Source organism: Macaca nemestrina, chromosome 12 (assembly GCF_043159975.1).
Source record: "Macaca nemestrina isolate mMacNem1 chromosome 12, mMacNem.hap1, whole genome shotgun sequence".
Classification (NCBI taxonomy): domain Eukaryota; kingdom Metazoa; phylum Chordata; class Mammalia; order Primates; family Cercopithecidae; genus Macaca; species Macaca nemestrina.
In genome coordinates, this window is record NC_092136.1 from 80051698 (window position 1) to 80077090 (window position 25393).

Consider the following 25393-nt stretch of genomic DNA (forward strand, 5'->3'; position numbering starts at 1 on the left):
AGGTTTTATTCTAGGGCTTTTATAGTTTTAGATTTTACATTTAAGTATTTAACCCTCCTTGGTTGAGTTTTTGTATGGCAAAATAAAGTGCCTAGTTTCAATCTTCTATATAGAGCTAGCAGGTTATCCCAACACCATTTATTGAACATGAAGTACTTTCTCTGTTGCTTGCTCTTGCAGAGTTTATCAAAGACCAAGTGGTTGTAGGTGTGCAACTTTGTTTCTGTGTTCTCTAACTTGTTCCATTGGTCTATGTGTCTGTTTTTGTACCAGTACCATGATGTTTTGGTTATGATAGCCTTGCAGTATAGTTTGAAATTGGGTAGTGTGATGCCTATAGCTTTGTACTTTTTGCTTAGAATTATTTTTGGCTATTCAGGCTCTTGTTTGGTTCCATATGATGTTTCGAATGGTGTTTCCTAATTCTTTAAAAAATGTCATTGGTACCTCAATAGAAATAGCATTGAATCTGTGAATCACTTCAGGCAGTATGACCATTTTAACAATATTGATTCTTATGAAATCTATAAGGAATTTAAGTTAACAAACAAAAAACAAACAACTGTTAGAAAATGGTCAAAGGACATGAATAGACACTTCTCAAAAGAAGACATACATGTGGACAACAAGCATATGAAGAAATGCTCAACATTGCTAATAATTAGAGAAATGCAAATCAAAATCACAGTGAGATACCATCTCATTCTCACACCAGTCAGACTGGGTATTATTAAAAAGTCAAAAAATAACAGATGCTGGTGAGGTTATAAAGAAAAGGAAACACTTATACACTGTTGGTGGGAATGTAAATTAGTTCAGCCACTGTGAAAAGCAGTTTGGAGATTTCTTAAAGTACTTAAAATGAACTACCATTCAACCCAGCAATTCCATTACTGGGTATATACCCAAAGGAATATACATTGTTCTACCATAAAGACACATGCACACCTATGTTCATTCCAACACTATATTCACAATAGCAAAGGCATGGAATCAACCTAAGTACCCATCAGAGGTGGACTGGATAAAGAATACACGGTACAAATACACTGTGGAATACTGTGCAGCCATTAAAAAATATTATGTTCCTTGCAGTAACATGGCTGGAGCTAGAGGCCATTATCCTAAGAGAATTAACACAGGAACAAAAAACCAAATACTGCATAATCTCACTTATGAGTGGGAGCTATACACTGAGTACACACAGACACAAAGAAAGGAACAGTAGACACCAGGCCCACTTGAAGGTAGGTGAGAGCAGGGTGAGGATTGAAAAACGACCTATCGGGTACTATGCTCATTACCTTGGTGTTGAAATAATCTGTACACCAAACTCCTGCAACACACAATTCACCCATGGAACAAATCTGCACACATACCCACTGAACTTAAAAGTTGGAAAAAAAAATAAAAAAATTATCGTCCTTCAATGACACATTACTTATGCAACCCTCATCTCTCTCTTCAATATCTAAAGCCATTGAACAAATGTTCTATATATATATATATATATGATCTACTTTTCCATCCTTCATTAATTTCAAACTGGTTTCAGCTCCCTTATTGATACGGTTTGGCTGTGTCCCTACCTGAATTTCAACTTGAATCATAGTTTCCATAATCCCCACCTTGTCATGGGAGGGACCCAGTGGGCGGTACTTGAATCATCCGGTCAGTTACCTCTGTGCTGTTCTCCTGATAGTGAGTTAGTTGTCATGTGATCGGATGATTTTATAAGAGGCTTTCCCCTCCTTCACTCTGCACTTCTTGCTGCTGCCATGTGAAGAATGATGTGTTTGCTTCCCCTTCTGATATGATTGTAAGTTTCCTGAGACTTCCCCAGGCCTGTGGAACTGTGAATCAATTAAATCTCTTTCCTTTATAAATTACCCAGTCTTGGGTATCTGTTTATTAGCAGCATGAGAACGAACTAATACTCTTATCAACTACCCAATATTGGTAAGTAGAATAAAATGTTTGTTGTTGTTCCATTTTACTTGTTTTCTTGCATATTAATTATTGTTGACACTCTTTTTTCTTCGCTTCCATGATGTTACTGTTGGTTTCTCTCCTACCTCTCTGGATTCTCCTTTTCAGTCTTATTTGCATGCTCATATTCATTTACTCTGTCACCATACGTTGTGACACCACAGAGAGTTTTGTCCTCTTCTAACTCTCTATTTTTCCTATAGGATCAAAATTATATACCTGGGCCCGATAGATTCCTCCATACAGATGAGTTTGCATATCCAATACAGAATTCTCCTAAGAGCTCTAGGCCTCCATCTAGTTTCTATAACTTGGCACAACCATCCCTTCTAGCTTAGCCAATCACACACTTAAGGACATTTCATGGCATTTTTCTATCTTTCACCTCTCTAAATCTAATCAATCATTGCTATGATCTAAATGATTATACATCCCAAAATTCATATGTTGAAGCCCTAACCCCCAAGGTGATAGAATTAGGAGGTGAGGCCTTTTGGGTGATTATTAGGTACCCTTATAAAAGAAGCCCCAAAGAGCTGCCTTGCCCTTTCCATCATGTGAGCACACAACTACAAGTTTCTTTCTACAAACCAGGAAGCACACCCTTACCAGACACTGAATCTGTCGTCTCTCTAATTTTGAACTTCTTAGCCTCCAGACCTGTCAGAGATAATTTTTTTGCATTTATCAGCCATCCAGTCTATGGTATTTTGTTACAGCAGTCCAATGGACTAAGACAATTACCAATACCTATCATCTTTACCTCTAAATACCTCTCAAATCTATCATCATTCTTCTACCTTTTCTACTGTTTCTCTAGTTCAAGCTGTTAGCATTTCTCATTTTGGCCTCTGGGCTAGATTCCTAATTAATGCTCCTGTCCACTTTGCCATATTTCAACCTGTTTCCACATTTTAGCCAGAACAACCTTCTAAAGATTAAAAACCATATCATTCTTTTATTTAAGCATAAGACTTTCTGCTGTTGTTTGCATACAAACCAAAATCCTCAATATGATTAACAAGGTCCTCTATGATCTGGTCCTGACTCCATTAGCCTTGTTCAACACTATGATTTCACTTGCTCTCTGAACTCTGACCATACTAACCTTTCAATCCTTAGACTGTGACCTCTTCACCTCTAAAATCATATCTTTGCACACCTTTTTCCTGCCTGGAATTTCCTTTCTAGTCCTCCACATGTGGTTAATGACTACAATCCATCAAATCTCCTCTAAAATACAAGCTGTGCAGGCTTACCTTCCCTCACCCTTAGACTGCCATGGCACATCTTCTCTGTGTGACATTTAACATGGTATATTGATAAATGGTATATATTTCTTTGTGTGGTTAACTGGTTGATGACTACCTACACATCTGGACTATGAACTGCTTTCACAGATCCTATTTAGCTCAGCCTGTTGAGCAAATAGGAGACACTTAAAAATATTTTTTGGTAAATGATTGAAAATCTTTAAATAAAATGTTTCATGGATTTGATGTTTGCTATAGTGGTTGATTCCCTTATAGTTTCTGTCTGCTGTCACAAATTACTTTTAGTTTTTGGATGGACTAGAAGATATTTTAGGAACTCTATGCACATCAGCAGAAAAGAGATGACATATTAAAACTGGGTAAATTTGAAGAAAGTTTAATAAGAAAGGATTTACACAGGAGTGAGATGGGTATAGAGAAATCACAAGAGACAGTAATAGCAGTCAGAGTGGACAGGAGATCACTGTCTTCCCTCCCGTCAGTTTGCTAACTGTGATCTTCATTTACTAAACCCAATCAGAAGACAGAAAAAGAGAGCCTGCTGTTACAGCCTGTACAGAGCAGTTTCCCTGGGCAAAAAGAAGGATGGAAAGAATGGATTTTAAGGAACAAATGAAAATTTCCAGTACATTGTACAAAACTGATGACACGTAGAACAGTCATTTGTTTGCTTCTTCATTAATTTTTATTTACTTATTTCCTAAAAGCCTGAAGTTGCCTTTAGTAGGTAATGCTTTCCTGTGTGGACTCTGGCCTCCAAAAAGCACATGCAAAAAACTGAAAAAAACTGAAAAAAAAAGTTAAGAAATCTGCCTTTCAAAGTAGGTACAGCTATCTGAATAAGATATCTGTCTGGCCTTGTTTTCTCTATTCTTCCATATTCATTATAGGACTGAAAGATTCAGATGTTTCTTTGTAATCACCTTGCTTGTCAGGGAACTTCTTTCCTCATCTCAGCAATGAGGAAACAATTCTAGCAAGGAGAATGAGAAAAAATTTTTTCTCTCTCTTATACTCTCATATCATGGATAAAGTTGTTTTTCTTATGTGTACCAGTTATTTTTCATAATATTTCTGTTCTTGGTTTTTTGATCCTTTCTTATTTCTTCTTGAAATTTAAAAGGCAAAACAAGTAATATAAACCAAAAGCACTTAATACAACACTTCATTTTCTTTAGAGGCCAACTGGCTTACTACCACCCTTAGGAAAAGTTCACATGGTTCTGCATGATCCTACTCTAAACTTCATTTTTAAGACTGGCAATAAAATCCACACATATTTCTTCACACAGTTTGCCTTAAATTGTACCCCACTGATACTGATCTCCATATAACAAGAAAAAGCTCCAATTAAGAATTTTGAAGGAAAAGCTCCACAACGTTTGTCTGGGCAATAATTTTTTGGATTTGACTCCAAAAGCTCAGGCAACAAAAGTAAAAATAGATAAACAGTATTACATAAAACTGAAGTTTCTGCATAACAAAGAAAACAATTAACAGAGTCAACATACAGATTGAGAGAAAATATTTGCAAGCCATACATTTGATGTTAATATCCAAAATATATAAGAAACTAACACAACTTAATAGAATAAATACAAATAACAGAATTTTTAAATGGGGAAATGGACTTGAATGGACATTTCTCAAAAGAAGACATGCAAATGACCAAAAGATACATGACAAAATGTTCAACATCACTAATCATTAGAGAAATGCAAATTAAATGAGATACTGCCTCACACCTATCAGAATGGCTATTATCAAAAAGATAAAACATAGATATTGGAGAGTATATGGAGAAAAAGGAATCTTTGCACACTATTAGTGGGAATATAAATTACTACAGCCCTTATGGAAAACTGTATATAGGTTCCTCAAATAACTAAAAATAGAACTGCCATTGTATCCAGTAATCCTACTACTGGCTGTATATCCAAAGCATCTGATGTGGTTTGGCTGTGTCCCCAACCAAATCTCATATTGTGTCTCCCATATGTTGTGGAAGGGACCCAGTGGGAGATGATTGAATCATAGGGGACGGTCTTTCCCACATTGTTCTTCTGATGGTGAGTGGGTCTTGTGAGATCTGATGGTTTTGAAGCAAGGGTTTCTCTGCATAAGTTCTCTCTCTGCCTGCTGCCATCTATGTAAGATGTGACTTGCTTCTCCTTGCCTTCCACCACAATTGTGAGGCCTCCCCACACACATGAACAGTGAGTTCTCCATTAAACCTCTTTCCTTTGTAAATTTCCCAGTCTCAGGTCTGTCTTTATCAGCAGTGTGAAAACAGATTAATACAGTGAATTCATACTGGGAGTTGGGCATTGCTAAAAAGATATCTGAAAATAGAGCAGTGACTTTGGAATTGGACAACAGGCAGAGGTTGGAACAGTATGGAGGGCTCAGAAGAAGACAGGAAAATGTGGGAAAGGATGGAACTTCCTAGAGTCTTACTGAATGGCTTTGACAAAAATGCTAATAGTGATATGAACAATAAGGTCCAGGCTGAGGTGGTCTCAGATGGAGTTGAGGAACTTGCTGGAAACTGGAGCAAAGGTGACTTGCTACGTTTTAGCAAAGACACTGGCAGCATTTTGCCCCTGCCCTAGAGATTTGGTACTTTGAACTTGAGAGAGATGATTTAGGGTATCTGGTGGAAGAAATTTCTAAGCATCAAAGCATTCAAGAGGTGCTTGGGCACTGTTAAAGGCATTCAGTTTTAAAAATGAAACCGAGCATAAAAGTTTGGAAAATTTGCAGCCAGCCTAACAAGCAATAGAAAAGAAAATCCGATTTTCTGAGGAGAAATTCAAGCCATCTGCAGAAATTTGCATAAGAAATGAGGAGCCTAATGGTAATCACCAAGATTTGGGGTAAAATGTCTCCAGAGCATGTCAGAGTCATTTGTGGCAGCCCCTCCCATTACAGGCACGGAGGCCTAGGAGGAAAAAGTGGTTTTGTGGGCCAGACCCAGGGTCCCTATGCTGTGTGCAGCCTAGGGATTTTGTGCCCTGCATCCCAGTCACTCCAGTCATGGCTGAAAGGGGCTGATGCAGAGTGCAAGCCGTGGCTTTGGAGGGTGCAAGCCTCAAACCTTGGCAGCATCCACATGGTGTTGAGTCTGTCAGTGTACAGAAGTCAAGAATTGAGGTTTGGGAACCTCTGCTTAGACTTCAGAAGATGTATGGAAACGCCTAGATGCCCAGGCAAAAGTTTGCTGCAGGGGAGGGACCCTCATGGAGAATCTCTGCTAGGGAAGTGCAGAAGGGAAATATGGGGTCAGAGCACACAATACAGAGTCCCTATTGGGGCACTGCTTAGTGGAGCTGTGAAAAGAATGCCACCATCCTCCAGACCCCAGAATGGTAGGTACACCGACAGCTTGCACTGTGCACCTGGAAAAGTCACAGACACTCAATGCCAGCCTGTGAAGGCAGCTGAAAAGGAGGCTGTACCCTGCAAATCCACCGGAATGGCACTGCCCAAGATGATAGGAACTTACCTCTTGCATCAGTGTGACCTGAATGTGAGACGTGAAGTCAAAGGAGATCATTTTGGAGCTTTAATATTTGACTGGCCTGCTGAATTTTGGACTTGCATGGGGCCTGTAGCCCCTTTGTTTTGGCTAATTTCTCCCGTTTGGAATGGCTGTATTTACCCAATGTCTGTACCATCATTGTATCTGGAAGTAACTAACTTGATTTTGATATTACAGGCTCATAGGTGGAAGGGACTTGCCTTGACTCAGATGAAAGTTTGGACTGTGGACTTTTGAGTTAATGCTAAAATGAGTTGAGACATTAGGGGGCTATTGGAAATGCATGATTGGTTTTGAAATGTGAAGATATGAGATTTGGGAGGAGGCAGGGATAGAATGATGTGGTTTGGTTTTGTGTCCCCACCCAAATCTCATCTTGTGGCTCCATGGTTCCCATGTGTTGTGGGAGGGACTGGGTGCGAGATGATTGAATCATGGGGTGGGTCTTTCCCATGCTGTTCTCCTGATGGTGAATGGGTCTCACGACAACTGATGGTTTTGAAAATGGGAGTTTCTCTGCACACGCTCTCTCTTTGCCTGCCTCCACCACATAAGATGTGACTTGCTCCTCCTTGCCTTCTGCCATTATTGTGAGGGTTCCCCAGCCACATGTAACTGTGAGTTCTCCATTAGACGTCTTTCCTTTGTAAATTGCCCAGTCTCATGTATGTCTTTATCAGCAGCATGAAAATGGACTAACGCAGCATCTGAAATCAGTATGTCAAAGATATATCTGTAGTCTCATGATTATTTCAGCATTATTTACAATAGCCAAGATATGGAATCAATCTAATGGCCATCAATGGATGAATGGATAAAGAAAACGTGGCATATACATAATGAAATATTATTCAGTCTTCAAAAAGCTCTGTCATTTGTGATAATATGGATTAACCTGGAGAACATTATGTTAAGCAAAATAAGCCAGGCATGGAACTACAAATACAACATGATCTCACTTATATGTGGAATCCAAAAAGGTTGGATTCATAGAAGCAGAGAGCTGAATGGTGGTTACCAAGGGATGGGGGCCAGAAGAAATGAAAAAATGTTATCAAAGGACATAAAGTTTCAGGTAGACAGGGGGAACACATGACACATATTTGAGGTGATATATATATATATAAATATATAAATTGGCTTGATTCAATTATTCCACATTGTATACATATATCATAGTATCACTTTGTATCCCATAAATATACATAATTATAATTTGTCAACATTTAATAAAAAATTTAAAAAATTAATTTTAAGTACTTCATCTTGGATATTCCCTTATCTAGCTGCACATCCAGCTCTGAGTTCTCATCTTTAATCCAACCAGTCTCAATACCTGCCATGATGGCAAAAGTACTATATCCTTATGCAGCTCATTCCAAAGGGGGTCATCTCTAACTCTATTCTTTATTCCCTGATTTATCTAAAAATCTATCTGATCCAGAATGCTATAGCCACCATTTATCAAAGGATTACTGTGGTTTGGGGAGTATGTTAAGTCTTTACAAATTATCCTTTTCAACCCTCACAACACTGCGGTATGTAGGTGTATATTGTTTCATGACCATATTTAATGACTAATCCTTCTGGCCATACCCCTTTGCTGTTTGGCTTTTCTGTTCCTCCTATTCAGATATAGGGACTTCTTTTCCTATGTACTTTTACTGGGACTAATCTCATATCTTGAGAAATAGAATGTGGCAGAAGTAACAATGAGCGTGGTCTATATCCTTAGGCTTCTAAGGTCCCTAAAATATCTTTCTCTGCTTTCTCGGAATGCTGCCCTGAGGCCACCAAATAAGGAAGTCAACCTAGGCTTACTGAGAGATAAGAGGTGAAGTGGAAAAAATGTAGGGCACCTCACCTTATAGCGAACACCAATTATCAGACATATGGATCAATGCAGCTTGGATGTTCCAGCCCAGCTAACACTCCAGGCAAATGTCACACCAGGAGTTAGACCAGGCAAAGACACCAGAAAAACTGGCCAGATTATCCATAGAACTTAGAGAAATAATAAATTATTGTTTTAAGCCACCAAGTTTTGGAGTGTGTTTTATATAACAAAGGCTAATTCAAACAGTAGGTATTATAGTTTTATTTATTTTATAACTGAGGAGAATAAGACAGGGAAATATTTAGTATATTGTCCAAAAGAGCATACATATTCTATGGCAGAGCTAGAATTTGAATCCAGGCCTTCTGAATCCAAATTTCATGCCAAAAGACACAGTGATACACTGCTTCTTTAAATTATTTCACAGTTTCTATAATTACTTTCAAGTATTTAAAGGTGACCACCATGTGGTTCAAATTTCTTTATCTTCCATACTAGACATCCCATTTTCTTTTTAGTTTTCTTCATGTAATGTGCCTTCTGTTCTTACCCACATGGTATTCTCTCCATTTGAAGACCTAACAATATATCCACCACTATGTAAGTGTTAGGTGTCAGAACTAAATGCTAGGTGGAATCAGACTACAATAGAATAGAGCAGGGGTTTACAAACTTTGACCTGTGTGCTAACTTTGATCTGCCACCTGTTTTTGTATGAATCACGAACTAAACAAGATTTTTAGATTTTTTAAATAGTTGAATAGAAAATCGAGAAAAGTTAATATTTCATGACACATAAAACTTACATAAAACTGCCGGGCGTGGTGGCTCACACCTGTAATCCCAGCACTTTGGGAGGCTGAGGCGGGCGGATCACCTGAGGTCAGGACTTCAAGACCAGCCTGGCCAACATGGTGAAACCCCGTCTCTACTAAAAATACAAAAAAAAGTAACTGGGCGTGGTGGCGGGCGCCTGTAATCCCAGCTACTTGGGAGTCTGAGACAGGAGAATCACTTGAACCTGGGAGGCAGAGGTTGTAGTGAGCTGAGATCACGCCATTGCACCCCAGCCTGGGTGACAAGAGCGAAACTCCGTCTCAAAAAAAAAAAAAAAAAAAAAAAAAAAAAAAAAAAAAACTTATATAAAATTAAAATTTCAATGTCTATAAGCAAAGTTTATTGAAACACAGCCACCCTCATTTGTTTATGTATAACCTATGGCCATTTTCCCGCTACAACCACAGACATGAGTAGTTTCGACAGAGAAGACCTTAGCGTCCACAGAGCTGAGAGTATTTACTAGTTGGTCCTTTTCAGAGGAGTTTCACTGAGCCTTGAAATAAGGCAACCGAAATCTCCTTCGCTTTGGATGGTCTACGTTTCTTATTTCATCCTTTTCTTATATAATCTTTATAGGTAGTAACATCACACTTTTGAATAATATCCACTACACAAAGTTACCTTTTCACTCATTCTCATAAGCCACAAGTTGTCTATTTCAGTGATTCAGGCCATCTTTCCAATCTTTAAAATACCTTATCGGGTTTTTTTTTTTTTTGGGGGGGGGGGGGCGGGGAACAGAGTCTCGCTCTGTCACCCAGGCTGGAGTGCAGTGACTGGATCTCGGCTCACTGCAAGCCCCGCCTCCCGGGTTCACGCCATTCTCCTGCCTCAGCCTCCCGAGGAGCTGGGACTACAGGCGCCTGCCACCTCGCCCGGCTAGTTTTTTTGTACTTTTTAGTAGAGACGGGGTTTCACCGTGTTCGCCAGGATGGTCTCAATCTCCTGACCTCGTGATCCGCCCGTCTCGGCCTCCCAAAGTGCTGGGATTACAGGCTTGAGCCACCGCGCCGGGCCCTTATTGGGTTTTTATTCTGCCCTCCAACATGTTAAACTTTTCCCCCATGTTGGTATAATCCAAGAACTTAAGAAATGTGATTACAATGTGCTTGAGTAAGTGATTAAATAAATACGGGGCGGAGGAGAGTCCTCTCACTGAACACTAAAAATTATTCTCAGATTTGAATACCCATTCATTAGTTAAAATATTTTTATCAGCACACCCATATTTTGAGCAAATTTTGTTCCCAAGATCACCACCTATAATTGATTAATTTATTCAGCACCTCTATATTCCTACCATGTCCTGGGTACTGTGCACTGTGCTGGGGAATTATAATGAACACGGTTTCCTGCCCATTCAAACTTCCAGCCTAGTTAGTAAACATGTGATTACAGACAGTAATGACTATTATAAAAATGGGTTTAATTATTAGAATCTGCTACTAGATATTTATGCAATTCATTGCTAAAATCCTCATTGTCTCCTTGAACATGCCTTTGACAATTCTATGAAGAAAAGGAGCTAAGTTAACATGACTTGTTCTGGGTAAATCAATGATAGCATCCAATGATCAGTGTTTTCTTGACATGTGAGCCTGCACCTTCAATGTATTCACAAGTCACCTGGGGATCTCGCCACCATGTAGACTCTGGTTCAGTAGGTCTGGGTTGGAGCCTGAGATTCTGCATCACTAACAAGCTCTGAGAAGCTGTCTACCTACCTCTCCTCTACCCACCTAATTATGAATAACAAAACCTCCCTAGCTGCTCACGACTTAGCTCTTTCATAATCAGTTCCTGTCCTAAAAGAACATGTCATTTTAGAGAGACATTATAGAAGTGTTTCAGGAGAGAAAGGCAAGTAGCACAGTGAAAACCGCAGGCTCTGGTGTCAGACAGATCGGAATACACAGTCCCATACCTAGAGAACTGTGAGCTTAACCTGTGCCCTCACCTCACTGCACCTCAACTTCCTCATCAGTGAAAATGGAAATGACAGTTTGTTGTGGGATTATTGAGAATAATTACCTTGAAACACGGTAGGCTCTCAACAAATGGTAGCTGTTAATGTGTTTATTAAAGGAGTAACATGAACAGAATTGTGCTTTGAGAAAACTAATCCGACAGCAAAATCCAGTGTGGTTTCAAATGGAGAAAGACCAGGGGCACTTGGATAAATCAGATGTCTCGTCATTTTTTTCTCATCAGCCAACATTTAATGAGCATGTACTATGTGTTAGAACCTGTGCTAGATGCTGGGATATAAAACTGAATCTGGCAATTTTCAGAATTCAGTTGTGGAGATACATTGGCAAACAGCCACTAGACTTTGAGGCATTCTGATACACCTCGACCTATCGATTCATTTTACAACATGCCAGGAAAGTAGCAGCTGCGATGAGAAACTGAAAATAGATCTGTGATCTGCATTATAGTGGTGAAGGTGCTAGTATAAGATATGGATTATGAGGAAAAAAGTGTCAATGATAACTCTGTGGTCTCAAGACCTGGGAATCTGGTGGTTTCATGAATCAAAATAAGCAATGTAAAAGAAAAATAAGGTAAGGGTGGGGAAACATTGAGTTTCCTTTTGCACATAATGAACTAAGGAGACATTGGGTCATCTCAATGGAGATGAATTCAAAGTCATTTTGAAATAGAATCATCTTGGGCAACAATATGTGTAACCGAAGCTCATTTACAGAATTCAGGGAAAACTAATATGTATTTTCTGGTTATTTTGGTAATAATTATAATTCGGATTACATATTTGGGTGTATACTACACGTTTGCAGACACAGAGAAAGGCACGTGTGTTTATGTTTGGTGTTTACTCTAGATCAGCAGTTTAAAAAATTACTACCCTGTTTTTACTCTATTAATGACAGTCTGAATTTGGAAGGCTTGATAAGTTGTTTACGAGGAAGTTCAGAAGGAGAAATCAGTGCATGTTAGCTGAATATTGTGAAAACATTTTTCTCAGGATGTGTCGCTAGAAATGGCAATTAGTCAATGTAGGGAAACTAATATATCTTCAGACATTAAGTCACACTAAAACAAACATCCAGACCAAAGCAGTTTAGCTTCTGAGAGAAATAAGTGCAATTGTGTTGATATATAAAGAGTTTCACATAATTTACATTTGTTACCCATGAATTCTCATTAGAGTTCTCAGAATCATCCAAAAGAGAAGCTTTCATATTTATATTTTAGAGACAAATATAGTGAGGAATGGTGAAACGAGGAACTTATAGGCTCACAGACACACAGAATAAATGAGTGCCTGAAACGTTTATATAAACGCCTGCTGTAAATTACACACTGCGCCGGGAACTTTCACATGTGCTTCTTGTTTCTCTCTCACGGTAACGCTGTGCAGTGAGTATCACCTTTTCTTTGTTATTTTGCAAATGAGATAATGCAGTGAAACAGAGTTTAAATAATTCGATCAAGATCATTTGTGAGTTGCCTTCACATCAACCACTTCTCTCTTTCCCTTTCTTAACAGCTACAATTTCTGTTTAGGGATTGATGTGATTTCAGAGAAACTGAATTTATCCCTGGCTCCCTAGGTGAAACATATGAACTAAACTAAGCCAATCGGGGTATCACATTACTCACGGGGTTTGGTTTAGGCATGGGCCTGCCATTTTAGCTGCTCCATTCACGGAGAATCTAAGAACTTGCGGTAAGAAGGCTGAAGCAATGACAGTCTCTTAAACCGGTTGTGCACAAGGAGTGCTGCTGGCAGCCATGTGAGGTTCGCCTAGCCTGTAAATGAAGGAATTAGGCAGATATGGAGATGGAGTCCTTGGTTAATCTACTGGATCAAGTTGATGATTTTGGCAGTGGAGGGTTCTGGACTTTCCGGATACTTGAGCCCATAAATAACCTCCAGTATTTAATCAAATTTGACTCTTCCACTTGCAACAATAAACATTCTAACTGCTGCAGAAGTCACCCAGACTTCTTATGCTACAGACCAGGTTATTAGGCTGAAAGAAAGAAAGCACTTGGCCAAGATGGCATAGCTGGCTCATGACAAGGTCAAGCCTAGAGTCCAGGATTCTGCCTACCCAGTCTAACTGATCTTGGCCATGCAACATGCTGGCATTCCAAGGTCCCACAGTAATTAAAGTGAAGCTCTAAGATTTCCAAAATATTTAGAATATATTCTTTCTAGAAGAATTGTAGTTAAGTACAAACTTTTAAATATTCAGAAAGAAAAATAGCAAGAGTGAAAAAACACACTGTGGAATAAACGTTTCCACATTGTATTAGAAAATACATTTGGCTATTTTGAAAAAACTTTGAAGCTGCATGCTTTGGCTTAGATACTTCTTTATACCTCACTATGCCAGCATCACATTGGTCATATTAGGTACTCAAATAATTCTTTGTTTAATATGTCTTTCTTACTAGGTTTTACATTGTGCACGCAGGAACATTTCCAGCACTCTGCACAGTGTTTGGTGCATGGCAGATTCTAAATAAACATGCATTAATGAAATTTAAGTACCGCCACCCTCTGTGCTTGGTACCCAAGGTTCAAGGGCAATTCACTATGTAGCCATATAACTTGGCCCACTTACATAGTCTGTCTAGAGCAGCACTGTCCAAAAGAAATACATGAGTGTTAAATTTGAGCAGTGCGTGTAATTCAAAATTTTCTAGTAGACATGTTAAGAAAAATAAAAATAAACCAGTGAAATTAATTTGTATGCATCCCAATATGCCCCCCCAAAATCATTTAACATATAATCTATATAAAAATATTAATGAAAGATTACCTTTACAACACACCTTAATTCAGACTAGCCACATATTATGTGGCCACATTTCACCAGTGGCTACTATACTGGACAGCTCAGAGTTGGGCATAATCTATGTCTACATGACAATGTGTAAAAATAATTCTCCACAAGCTAAGTTGTGATAGAATTTCATGTGAAAACCAGTCTTTCAGAAATTTATATTAAAAGCTCACAGTACTATCACTACACGTAAAAGAGTGCTGGTATTACTTTAAATTCTCCAGAAGTACTACTTGTCACACTAAAAGCTATGCATTCAGAATGCCCAAAGATGAAGATGTTAGTATCATTATGGTACAAGATCCCGCTAGCACTCAATACGATTGCCTTTCCATTCAGGATGTTTTTATTTTTGTTTTTTATTATGTAAATTTAACTTTTATGGCATAATGAGTCTAGTGGAACAGCCAGCCAGGTGGACTTATGAAGTAATAGGGATTTTTCTGACTGAAGTTAGCATAGGACTCATTGGAGGCACACAGGGGTCAATGGGAATTTTAGCTGGAGGTGGGGAAAGCGAGTAGGAAAGACTTCTCATGGAGGAGAAGAACTTAAAATGATGTTGGAAAATGAGCGGAGAGCCAGTAGGACTAAGTCCACTCTATTCTACTGCTCTGAACTGTAGTGAGGGATAGCAAGTGGGGCAGCAGGGAAGGGGTGGCCTGGGTCCTGTTGGGGCAGCAGCATGAGAAACCATGCTGCAAAAGGCACAGAGGGAAGCTCTGTGCTTGGGGGATACTCAGCCAAATGCAAAAGGCCAAAGTGATTGCAATTTACATATTTCCATTTTGAGACTCCCCCCACAACACCTTTTAACCCATATGGTTTTGATAATTATTTTTAAATGGAAATTCAGAGAGCAGCAGGCAGTAAGTACTTTGAATTAGGACTTCACATTGAGAGGCTCCATGGGGCACATGGCAAGTTTTATTTCTTCCTCCCAGTAAACCATAGGGGAAAGCTGGCATTTCTAATCCTAATTGTAGGAGTTCTGTTCCCTTTTACTCTGAGCATCAGTTCTTAAGGAGGAGAAAAAGAGGGCTGGCTGCTTACTGCCTCCTTCAGGATTGCCACTCCCCTGCTATGCACACAATACACACTTGTCAGAGAGACAGAGTTGGCTTATCTGTAAATAACATGGAGTCCGGGGACATCCGAACACAGGGCCCCTGGGGGGTCTGCCATTTGGGCTAGCACATTGACACCCTCTAAGGGGTGGCTGTCTTCTAACAAAATAAGTGTTCTGAGTTTGTATGTAACACTAGTCTACTGCAGTGATTCCCAAATGCTGATCCACAAAATAGCTCTCAGGTCTGAAGAAAATGAATTTTAGAATACTGTAGTGTTTAAGTATGTATGAGAGAAAGGTTGCCAACTATCCTTTCTGGAAAGGATTGTGTTCTTGTTCTATACAGGTCTGTGCTAATTTAAAAGAAAACCTTTTTGCTAAATGGGATTTCTAATAGATAATGGTTATTTTTAACATGATTATTTTCTAAAATACGATGCTAGAAACCCTATAATAAATTTCCATTTTTAGAAACTTTACTTGTTCAGGAAATTAAAAAAACTAGGAACCATTGGAACAGCAAAAAAAGTGGCTTGAGACTCAAACCAATGATATAAAACGATATCATTGCTTGACCACTTACAAAGTGATGGCTTTGGGCAAGTTACAGTACTCAGCTTCTCTGAGCTTGGTTTTTTTGTTTAGAGTTGTAATAATTGATGTTTAATTAACAGGGTCTGTGTGAAAATTAAATAATATCACATACGTAAAATGTTTCAGAATTAATTTTCCTCCCTCTCTTGCCCTTTTCCACCTAGTTAATGACTATATCCTTTAATGATCAGGGAGGATCTGAAACTTTGGCTTAGCAGCCTCCCAAACTCTCTGACATGCACTACACTCCCCATAAACAGAGAGACGAGTTAGTCCCCACTTGACCTGTGTAATCACAAAAGGACAAATGTAAATGATTTTAGTACTGGTTATGCTTTAATGAATTTCTATTTATATTACCTTCCACATTGTCTGTGATGGCAAAAGTGAGCCTTTATCTTCTCTTTATCTTCAGCACAAAGTATGGTGCATGTGTCAGAGCAGGTGGCATTTAAATAACAGTAAATGGTACAGGAGGAAGGAACACATGCACATTATTACAGTCATACTGCCATTTCCTGCTCTCATGCAGAAAAGGCTCAAGACTGAACCTCCAGCTTGGTTATGCTATAATTCTGATTGAATACAAACACATATAAGGACCATGTTAAGTAATAACATGGACTCCTTTGAAAGAAATAAAGGTCTCTTGAAGTCAATGACAATGAAAGTAGAGGGAAAGGAATATACTGAACAAACACTGAGGATATAGGGAAACAAAAAACAATTTTTGCTAAAACATCATCTTGCATGTCCATTGTTAGCAGCTGGGAATTCCTTAGTCTGGAATTAAATTGATTCTACTACCTCCCACCATGTGATTATTGACAGTTTATTTCTCCTACTGGCATTATTCAAAAGGTGATAGCTGAGTAAAGGGAAGATGAGTCACTTAAAAAATCTTGCTTTAGGTAAAGGAATAAATAAAGAAAATATACAATTTTCTTTACTGAGACATTAGATACAAGTAGTATAAGGAATGGTAATTAGAATCAATATAGGGTTTTTAAAGAGAGTTAAAAAAAACCTATGTAATTAGGACAATTAATGACATTGTCTAAAAAGAACCTGAAAAGGTCAACTAAGTAATTTGTCTTAATGGTCACAATAATGAGTAAGCCCAAGATTTCAAATGCATTTGATTAAGCACAATCTTCAAGAGTATATCGTTCTGTGATCAACCTAAGTGCCACCCACACAACACAAATTGACATTAGTGCAAGCACTTAATGAATCAGAAAAAAAAAAAAGAAAAAAAGCAAACCAAATAGCCTATAACATAAAAATAGAAATTCTAGGTTGCTATTGAGCAAACGACATTTTAAATCATCTTACGAAAGAGTCTGACCCAATTCCCAGTAAATGTACATGTACCCGCATCGCCAAAGTTTTGAGTAGAGGGAGAAGGATAGTAGGAAGTGTTTGGAAGTTTGCACTATGAATCTGAATCCTAGTTTTGGCTTTTATTAGCTGATTTGCTTTGTAAATGTAACAATATCTCTGAATCTCTGCTTTCTGAAGTGTAGAGATAGAAATGACTTCACAATGTGTTTTTTTAAATAACATAGAGATAAACATGAAAAACTGTAATTTTGTTTTAGGTACCTACTGAGTTTTACGAAATATTTTCTCCCCTCCCATACATGAGTTAGTAAGATGAAGTGGAAAGCATGGCCTTTGAAACTGGAAAACACCACCCTGCCATCTATTGTAACTTTAGCTTAGCTTCAGTCCATGTAAAATGTAAATAATATCAATCATACAGTATTATAAAGTTAGAGTTCATGTTTAACAAATAGTCTTACTTATCTTATGATTTGATTTCTATTCCTTTTTTATTTTCGAAGGGAAAACTAAAAAGTTTTTGTTTGCAGCATCCTAAGCGACAGTCAACTCACATTTTGGCCCTTTTGAATGCCACAATGAAGGGAGAGTTTTCTGACACACAGCCACAAGCCTCCCCTGGTATGTACATGTGTCAGTCTTATCCATCACGCCTCCTCCTATGTCCAGGGATGAATGTTTTTCAAGCAATCTGTAGCTTAATTGATGTCAAAGTAATAGAGTGCCAGCAGGATTGTTTTAATGAATTTGGTTTGGATAGACTTTGCCTGCTCAGTAAATCCAGCAAAACCTCACAGCATAGTTCACAGCCAGGAAGGATGCTGAACTTGGCCCTTGTTCCCTCCCTTCCCAACATACTCTTTGCTAAGTTTTTACAATGCTCTCTTACAATAGGCTCATGTACCAAGGCCAAAATTTACATTATATTCTTATGCATAACCAGCTAAATAATCAGAATGCTATGCTGATTCATTTAAGTAAAATATTTAAATAAAAATTAATCTTTTCGATGATGATGATAACAATGGATTGATGATGTTGAGAATGATAACTGGCAGTAGCTGGATTGGGGTGGTGATGGTGGTAGAGATAAAGGCAGTGATGGAGATGCTGATAGTGATGGTGGTGGTTTCAGTAATGGTAGTGAGTTAAGTAGTGTTGGTTGTGGACATTCTTGGTGTGCTTGAGCATTAAGATCCCTGGTTTGTAGCATTTGCCTATTTTTCAAGCAGTGAACACCCCTACCATGGCCTATTTTTGAGCTGCCAATATGTCAGTGAATGCTGAATTGGGAAGAGATGTTAACAATCGTATCTCTTGAGCTGGTATAAGCCAGTTTCAGCAACCCACGAAGAAATAGTGGCATTAGAAGCTGTGGTGTGGTAGTGATGATGGTAGTAATAGTGGTAATGGTACTAATGGCAGCAGTAGTGGTGATGGCAGATGACACAAACAGTGATGATGATGATGATGGAGATGGTGGTGATGGTGATAACAGTAGTAGATGGTGATGGTGATGGTAGTGGTGATGTTAGTACTAATGGTGATGATAGTGGAGTAGTTGTGGTGAGGGTAGTGATAGTGATATTGATAATGGTTATGGATATAACAGCGGTCACTTTAGCATAATGCTTTATAATATACAAGGTACTTTTGCTTTGCCTTATTTAAATTACTTTATTTAACTCTGAGGTTTAAATATTTGGTTAACAATACTTTAATCTCTTTTTACAGACTAGGAAACTGAACCTGAAGGCACAGTAAATCTTAGTGATAAGACAAGGCCTTGGAAGTATCTCTGCTTTAGAATTCTAGCTTTGCCTCTTCCTATCTATACAACCTTGCCCATCGTATCATCTTTCAAACAGTTAAATTAACACATTCATTTTAGAATTTGCATGAGAATATTAATATATTGAAATTATTTTTAAATTGCAATGAGGTATGAGATAATAGAAGATATAATTACTTGTAATGAAAGGAAAATAAATTTTAACTTGGTAGGGATTATGGTTCTGTTAAATAAAAGGTTTTTGTTTATTTATTGTTTTTGTATTATAACAGTTTGTTTGTTTTGTTTTTGTCCATTGACTATCGTGAATACTCAGTAGATGAGCATTTGATCCTAAGGACTGGGGAGAATTTACTTGTTTTGTATAATAGGTAGAAAAGGATTTAGCTCTCCTCAAATAGTTCTTGAGAGAAGCTGCTAAGAAAAGAGAAGAGGGGTAAGAGCAAGAACAGTAAACAACAAAGTAGAAATGGGCTGGAATTATGAGAGAACAGTATAGTAGGCTGAATAATTTCCATTCAAAGATGTCTTGTCCTAATACCTAGAACCTATAAATGCTACCTTAAAAGTAAAAAGAGGGGAAGAATGGGGAGGGTTCTGTGCATATGTGATTATGAATCTCAGCATAGGAAGATTGCCCTGGATTATCTAGGTAGGTCCTGAGGTAATCACAAATGTCCTTATAAGAAAAGGGCAAATGGTATTGAGCAAACATGAAGAAGAGAAAGTGATGTAATGATAAAGGTAGAGATTGGAGTGATGTTACGACAAGCAAAGGAATGCCAGAAGCCACCAGAAGCTACAAGAGGCAGGGAATGGATTCCCCTCCGAACTTGTGGAGAGATTTTGGCCTTGCCAACACATTGATTTTTATCCTAATGATACTAGTTTAGGATTTCCAGCCTCTAGAAATATAAGATAATAAATATCTGTTGTTTGTTGTTTTAAGCTAAAATGTTTGTAGTATTTTGTTATAATAGTCACAGAAAACTAATACAAATGGTGAAATTTCTTACTGTTTCACAAAAAGATTTTAGAAATAGGATGTTTAATATGGATTTTAACATTGTTTGCATTGCTTCACTATTAATCTCATTTTGACATTCTCCTTCTTAAAGAAAATGAACGAACCAAGAAACAAAACTTCACCAAAGTGAATTATACCTACAAATGCTTCACTCAATGGGTTTGAATTTGTTTTATACTCAAAGGAATACAAAGATTCATATACGGGACAAGGAACAGCATTACAGACATGGAGCCAAGAAAACATGGATGCCATGACAATGTGAGAAAGATCATTTGAGAAAACTTGGGAGAGAGAAATTATTTTTTCACAGTCCATAGAATAGGAGAAGGTTCAGATTAAGAACTTGAGTGGTGGGGGTCACAGGGAAGGCAGTTTCTATAGTGTGATAGATCCCCTACCAGGTTTCTTAAGGGTGTATGTCTGCCGCCTGAACCCCGAAGGCTGGGCCATGCTGCCCAGTTGAGGAACAAACAGAAAGCATTTGAGAACCTACTAGGATAAACAGTCTCATTGTTCAAACACAGTTGGAAAAGAGCCAGAAAATTAGCTTTAAAGCAGTTTAGAGATGGGACGCAGAACAGATCTTTAGAGATATCTTGCTTGCTGTCCAGGTGTGCCCTGTATGTAAGTCCTAATAAACTCATCTACTCATCAAGCTGGACTTGTCCAAGTCATTCTTTGGTCTTTCAACTCCTTTCCAGTTTTGGGGTGGGGGAAAATGTTGGAGTCCCATGTTTTTCTTGCAACAGTCTATTAAATGATATGTGAGATACATTAGTTATTATTGTGTTTCATTATTATAATTGTTGTTTGTCTTAGTCAGTTTGGATTGTCATAACAAAATACCACAGACTGGGTATCTTAAACAACAAATGTTTATTTTTTACAGTTCTAGAGACTGGGAAGTTCAAGATCAAGGTGCCAGCACATTTGGTTCTTGGTAAGGGCTCTCTTCCCAGTTTGCAGACAGCCACTTTCTTTCTCTATCCTCACACGGCCATGATAGGAAGCTCTGGTATCTCTTCTTCTTAATGTAAGAGTGTTAATTCCAACTTGGGGAGTCCACCCTCATGTCCTCATAAAATCTAATTATGTTTCCAAGCCCCTGCTTCCTAATATCATCACCTTGGGAGTTAGGACTTCAACACATGAATTTTGGAGAGCTGTAAACATTCAGTCCATAACACTGTTTTTATTATTTGTTTAAGGCTATGACAGTTGTTAATAGTGGAGTCAGGGCAAGGAAGTATAGCGATAATGAGTACACAGACTAGAACGAGGTAGAAGATAGTTTGAGTCTGTGCTTTACTTAATAGAAACCATGTCCTTGGATCAATTATTTACTTTTATACTTTAATGTCCTCACACATGAAATAAAATAGTATCTTCCCTCCTAAGGTTATAGTGAAGACTAAAGTAAATAAAGTATATAAAATGCTTAGCATCAATACTGGCACATAATGAATGTTCAGCAAAATCTAACTATTATGATTCTTGTTATTTACTTAGATCTTCTCAATATAAATCTAATCTTCACTCAAATCTACTTGATTTGCCACTTTTCTTTGTCTTAATAGTATCTTAATTGGAATCTGCTCAGGTACTGTCTTGAGGATGAGATTTAAATAGCCAAATTGTATTGTTCCCGTGGTCTGCACTTAAGCCTGGGAGGCCTGAGGCAGCAGTGTTGAGGAAGCTTTTAAGTCACAGAGAAGAAAAAAGTTTGGCTTACTTTTGTACCGGTAAAACTAAACGCTTGAAGAAAAATAATGAAGTCAGAACTTTAGAATTCATGGAGCTGGTCCAAATAGATAATGAAAATGTTGTAGGCAAATTTAGGATAGATGCTATAAATTGTGTGTGTATGTATATTAGTTATCTACTATCATGTAACAAATTACACAATAATTTGTGGCTTAAAACAACAAACTGTTATCTCATAATTTTTATGTGTCAGAAATTCAGGAAGAGTTTATCTGGGTTGTTTAGGCTCAGCGTCTCTCATGAAGCTGCAGTCAAGCTGATGGCTAGGGCTATAGAATTCATTTCTAATCACATGACTGTGGGCAGGAGGCCTCAGTTCCTCATCATATGGGCCTCTTCACAGAGCTACTTGAGTCTTTCCATGACATGGCAACTGGCTTCCCAAGAGCAAGTGATAAAAGAGAACCAGCAAGGTGTGATGACTTTTATTATCCAGTATTGGAAATGACACACGATAATGTCCACTATATTTGTTAGAAGTGAGTCATTATGTCTGACCCCCACTCCATGGGAGGAAAATTAGACTCTACTCCTTCAGGGGAAGAGTATCAGCTTTTTGGACATATTTTAAAGCCACCACAGTGCCAATGGTATAGCCATCCAAGATTAAACAAGCCACACTGCAATGGACCATGTCAAGAAAATTGCGTGACCAAACTAATAGTTATTTCTAATATTTTCTTCTTCTCCTTACATTCCTTCTTCTTTCCCTACTTTTTTATTTCTTTTTCTTTTTGCTTAATAAAGGAGAACTAAATTTCTACTAGCATAAAGGGGATAGAAAAGTAGAGACAAAATTGCAAAAAATAAAGCATTCACACTGGGAAAATACAGGGACAATTCACTTAGTTTAGAAAGACAGATGTTGTGTTCATAAAACTTTCCTAGAATTAATAAGCATAATTAGTTATAATTAGTGATAGCAATACCCTAACACAGAAACACACAGAAAAGGATTCTGTCTGTCCAGATAGGGGTTGTTTTCTTAGTTACACCAACCAGAATTATAGACTGTATTGGTCTGAGTTTTCCAGAGAAATGGAATCAATAGGGTATATATACCTAAGGACAGGTATTATGGGAATTGCTTTATGCCATTATGGAGGCCTATAAGTGCCATGATATGTCATATGCCAGCTGAAGACTCAGAAAAGCCAGTGATATAATTCAATCCAAACCTAAAGACCTGCTCACACTTACTCCATTGTTCTATTCAGGTGGTACTTCAAAGGATTGGATAATGCACACCCACATTGGCAAGGGGATCTTCTTTACTAGTTCTATTGATTCAAATGCTAATCTCTTCCAGAAACACTTTCACAGGGACATTCAGAAATAATATTTTTACCAGCTATCTCAGTACCCCTTAACCCAGATAAGTTGATACATATAATTAAACATCATAATCCTTTTATTTGATTGAACAGTAATGCCCATTCTTTAGAAAGAGAAACTGGAGCCTGTTGTTAAGAGTGCCCTGTAGAGGCTTCAGTGACGAGTATGGTTACTCTGTCCCTTTAGAATTATGTAACACCCACCACAGCGCTGCAAAGAGCTTAACCCCATCCTGAGAAGGCTGCATATGTCTATTTAGTTTCACAGGCTTTACAGTTCTGTAGTCGCTTCTAGCATTTGAATCCCCTTGAAATCTCCATCAAACTTGTATCTTAAACCACAGGAGAATTATTTTCTCTCTGTTTCACGCTAGGTCATGTTTCTATATTAAATTGGGATGGTCTTACTCTTCTTACATACTCAGAACAGTCTAAAATCAAATGTTTTGTGCCAAGGGGAAATAACTGGGTAATCCATAAATTCAGTCTATTGGGAGTACTTGGAGAAGGAACAAAAGAAGCATAGAAAATCCCACTGACTAAGTAAAAGCCAAGGAGAATTCACATCCTCAAAAGAGTATAGGGTTCAGACAACACCAGTAATTATGGATTCTAGTCAATTTGGAAAATTTGAGTGAGCTGACTTCCTGATGACTCTCACAGAAGGCAGCCATCACATTAAGAGGAAACTTGAACTGCAATCCCTCATTTTCTTTTCATTTTCATGAGGAAAAAAAAAAAAAAAGTCAGCATAATGGGAACTGATAAAAGAGCCAAATCACTGAAATATGAAAATCACAGAATTAGCATTTATCCAAATTCTTCAGCTGAGCCTATCATGGAAAGAGCTTGTTTTAATCACATCAACTTGCTGCTTCGTGACTGTGGAGTTTCTTATGAGCTAAAACACCCCTTATTCTTATGGGCAAAAATTAATGACTCAACCAAAGAATTAGATTAGTGAAGCAAAGAGCCTTTGAAGATCTCCAGGAAAAACCTCCTCAACATTTTCAAGTTGTCATTCCATGAAACAAACTTCAGTATTAAATCCTTTGGAATTAGTCAGTCTAATGTTCGCCTCCATGTCTCCCGTTCTCAGACACAAAATCCTGCTCTCTTAAAATGGTTTTGCATGAGGTCCTGGTCAGTTTGCATGGCCACTATTCTCTCTCCCAACTAACTTTATGGAAGATAAATGAGATCCACTGACTTTATAAGAAATACCTTAAGTGAAGTACATCTATGGTTTTGTCTTTCAAGGCTGCTGTTACGGTGGGTTTCTCTCTGCCATTGTGGAGTCCAAAAGTTTTCTGGCATTTAGCGGGTCTGTCTCACTGAAGAATTATTTAATGTTAATTCTCAGTTTTCTATGTGAAGATAAAATATTTTCATGAGAAGTAAATTCTAATTGCACTGATTAGGTGTTTTATTCTCAAACTACTGTGCAGTTTTTGAATTATCATGTAAATTCTCTTTGTCTTATTGAAAATTACTTGTTTACCCTGATCTTAGAAAAGATAGCTAGGATAGTTAAGATGGTAAAAGCTTCAGGGAGCCTGTATGAAATATTCATTTGGCAGAACCGAAGGGGAAATTTCAGTGTGCAATGAACAGCTATAGATAGTAAAACTCTGTTGTGATTAATACATGCCAGGGTAGGTCACAACATAGCAGAGTTCTGTGATCTCTTTCCATCACACCATGTTAAAACGTCCAGCTCCTTCTTCATCAACAGACTCAGAGATGTCACTCAACAATTCCAGATGTGATTTATCTCAGCCTACTCTATTTCACTCAAAGATGCATAGAAAATTTATCTGTTGTTCTATCTATTTTTCCCCCTTCTTTGACCTAACCCAATATTTATAATTTTTTTCAAAGGTCAATTTTTATGTTCTAAATATATCTGTGTATAAATATATTCATATATAAATGTACATACTGTAAAAGCAATCTTCATTATTCATGGATACCATATTTGAAAATTTGCCTACTTGCTAACATTTATTTGTAAGTCCAAAATCAATATTTGTGCTTTCAAGGTCATTCACATACATGTATAGAGCATGGAAAAGATTGTTATGCAATATGCAAGTTCCCAGCTTAAAAAATTTGAGTCATATGATGTGTAAGTTCCCAGATTGAACAAGGTGTTGCCCTGCTTTCTT

At 37.9% G+C, this 25393-nt stretch overlaps 1 protein-coding gene across 18 annotated transcripts in view; it reads right to left on the reverse strand.

The window, feature by feature from the left end:
* Positions 1-25393, reverse strand: part of LOC105468948 (teneurin transmembrane protein 4) — a 3228145-nt gene that overhangs the window by 2177013 nt on the left and 1025739 nt on the right. For 2 of the 18 annotated variants that reach the window (XM_071075892.1, XM_071075893.1), the window contains exon 1: positions 13106-13570. The exons of the other annotated variants lie outside the window; for them this stretch is intronic. The gene's annotated coding sequence lies outside the window, so the exon portion shown is untranslated. Of the gene's footprint in view, positions 1-13105; positions 13571-25393 lie in introns of those variants that run through there. 18 annotated transcript variants of the gene reach the window in all.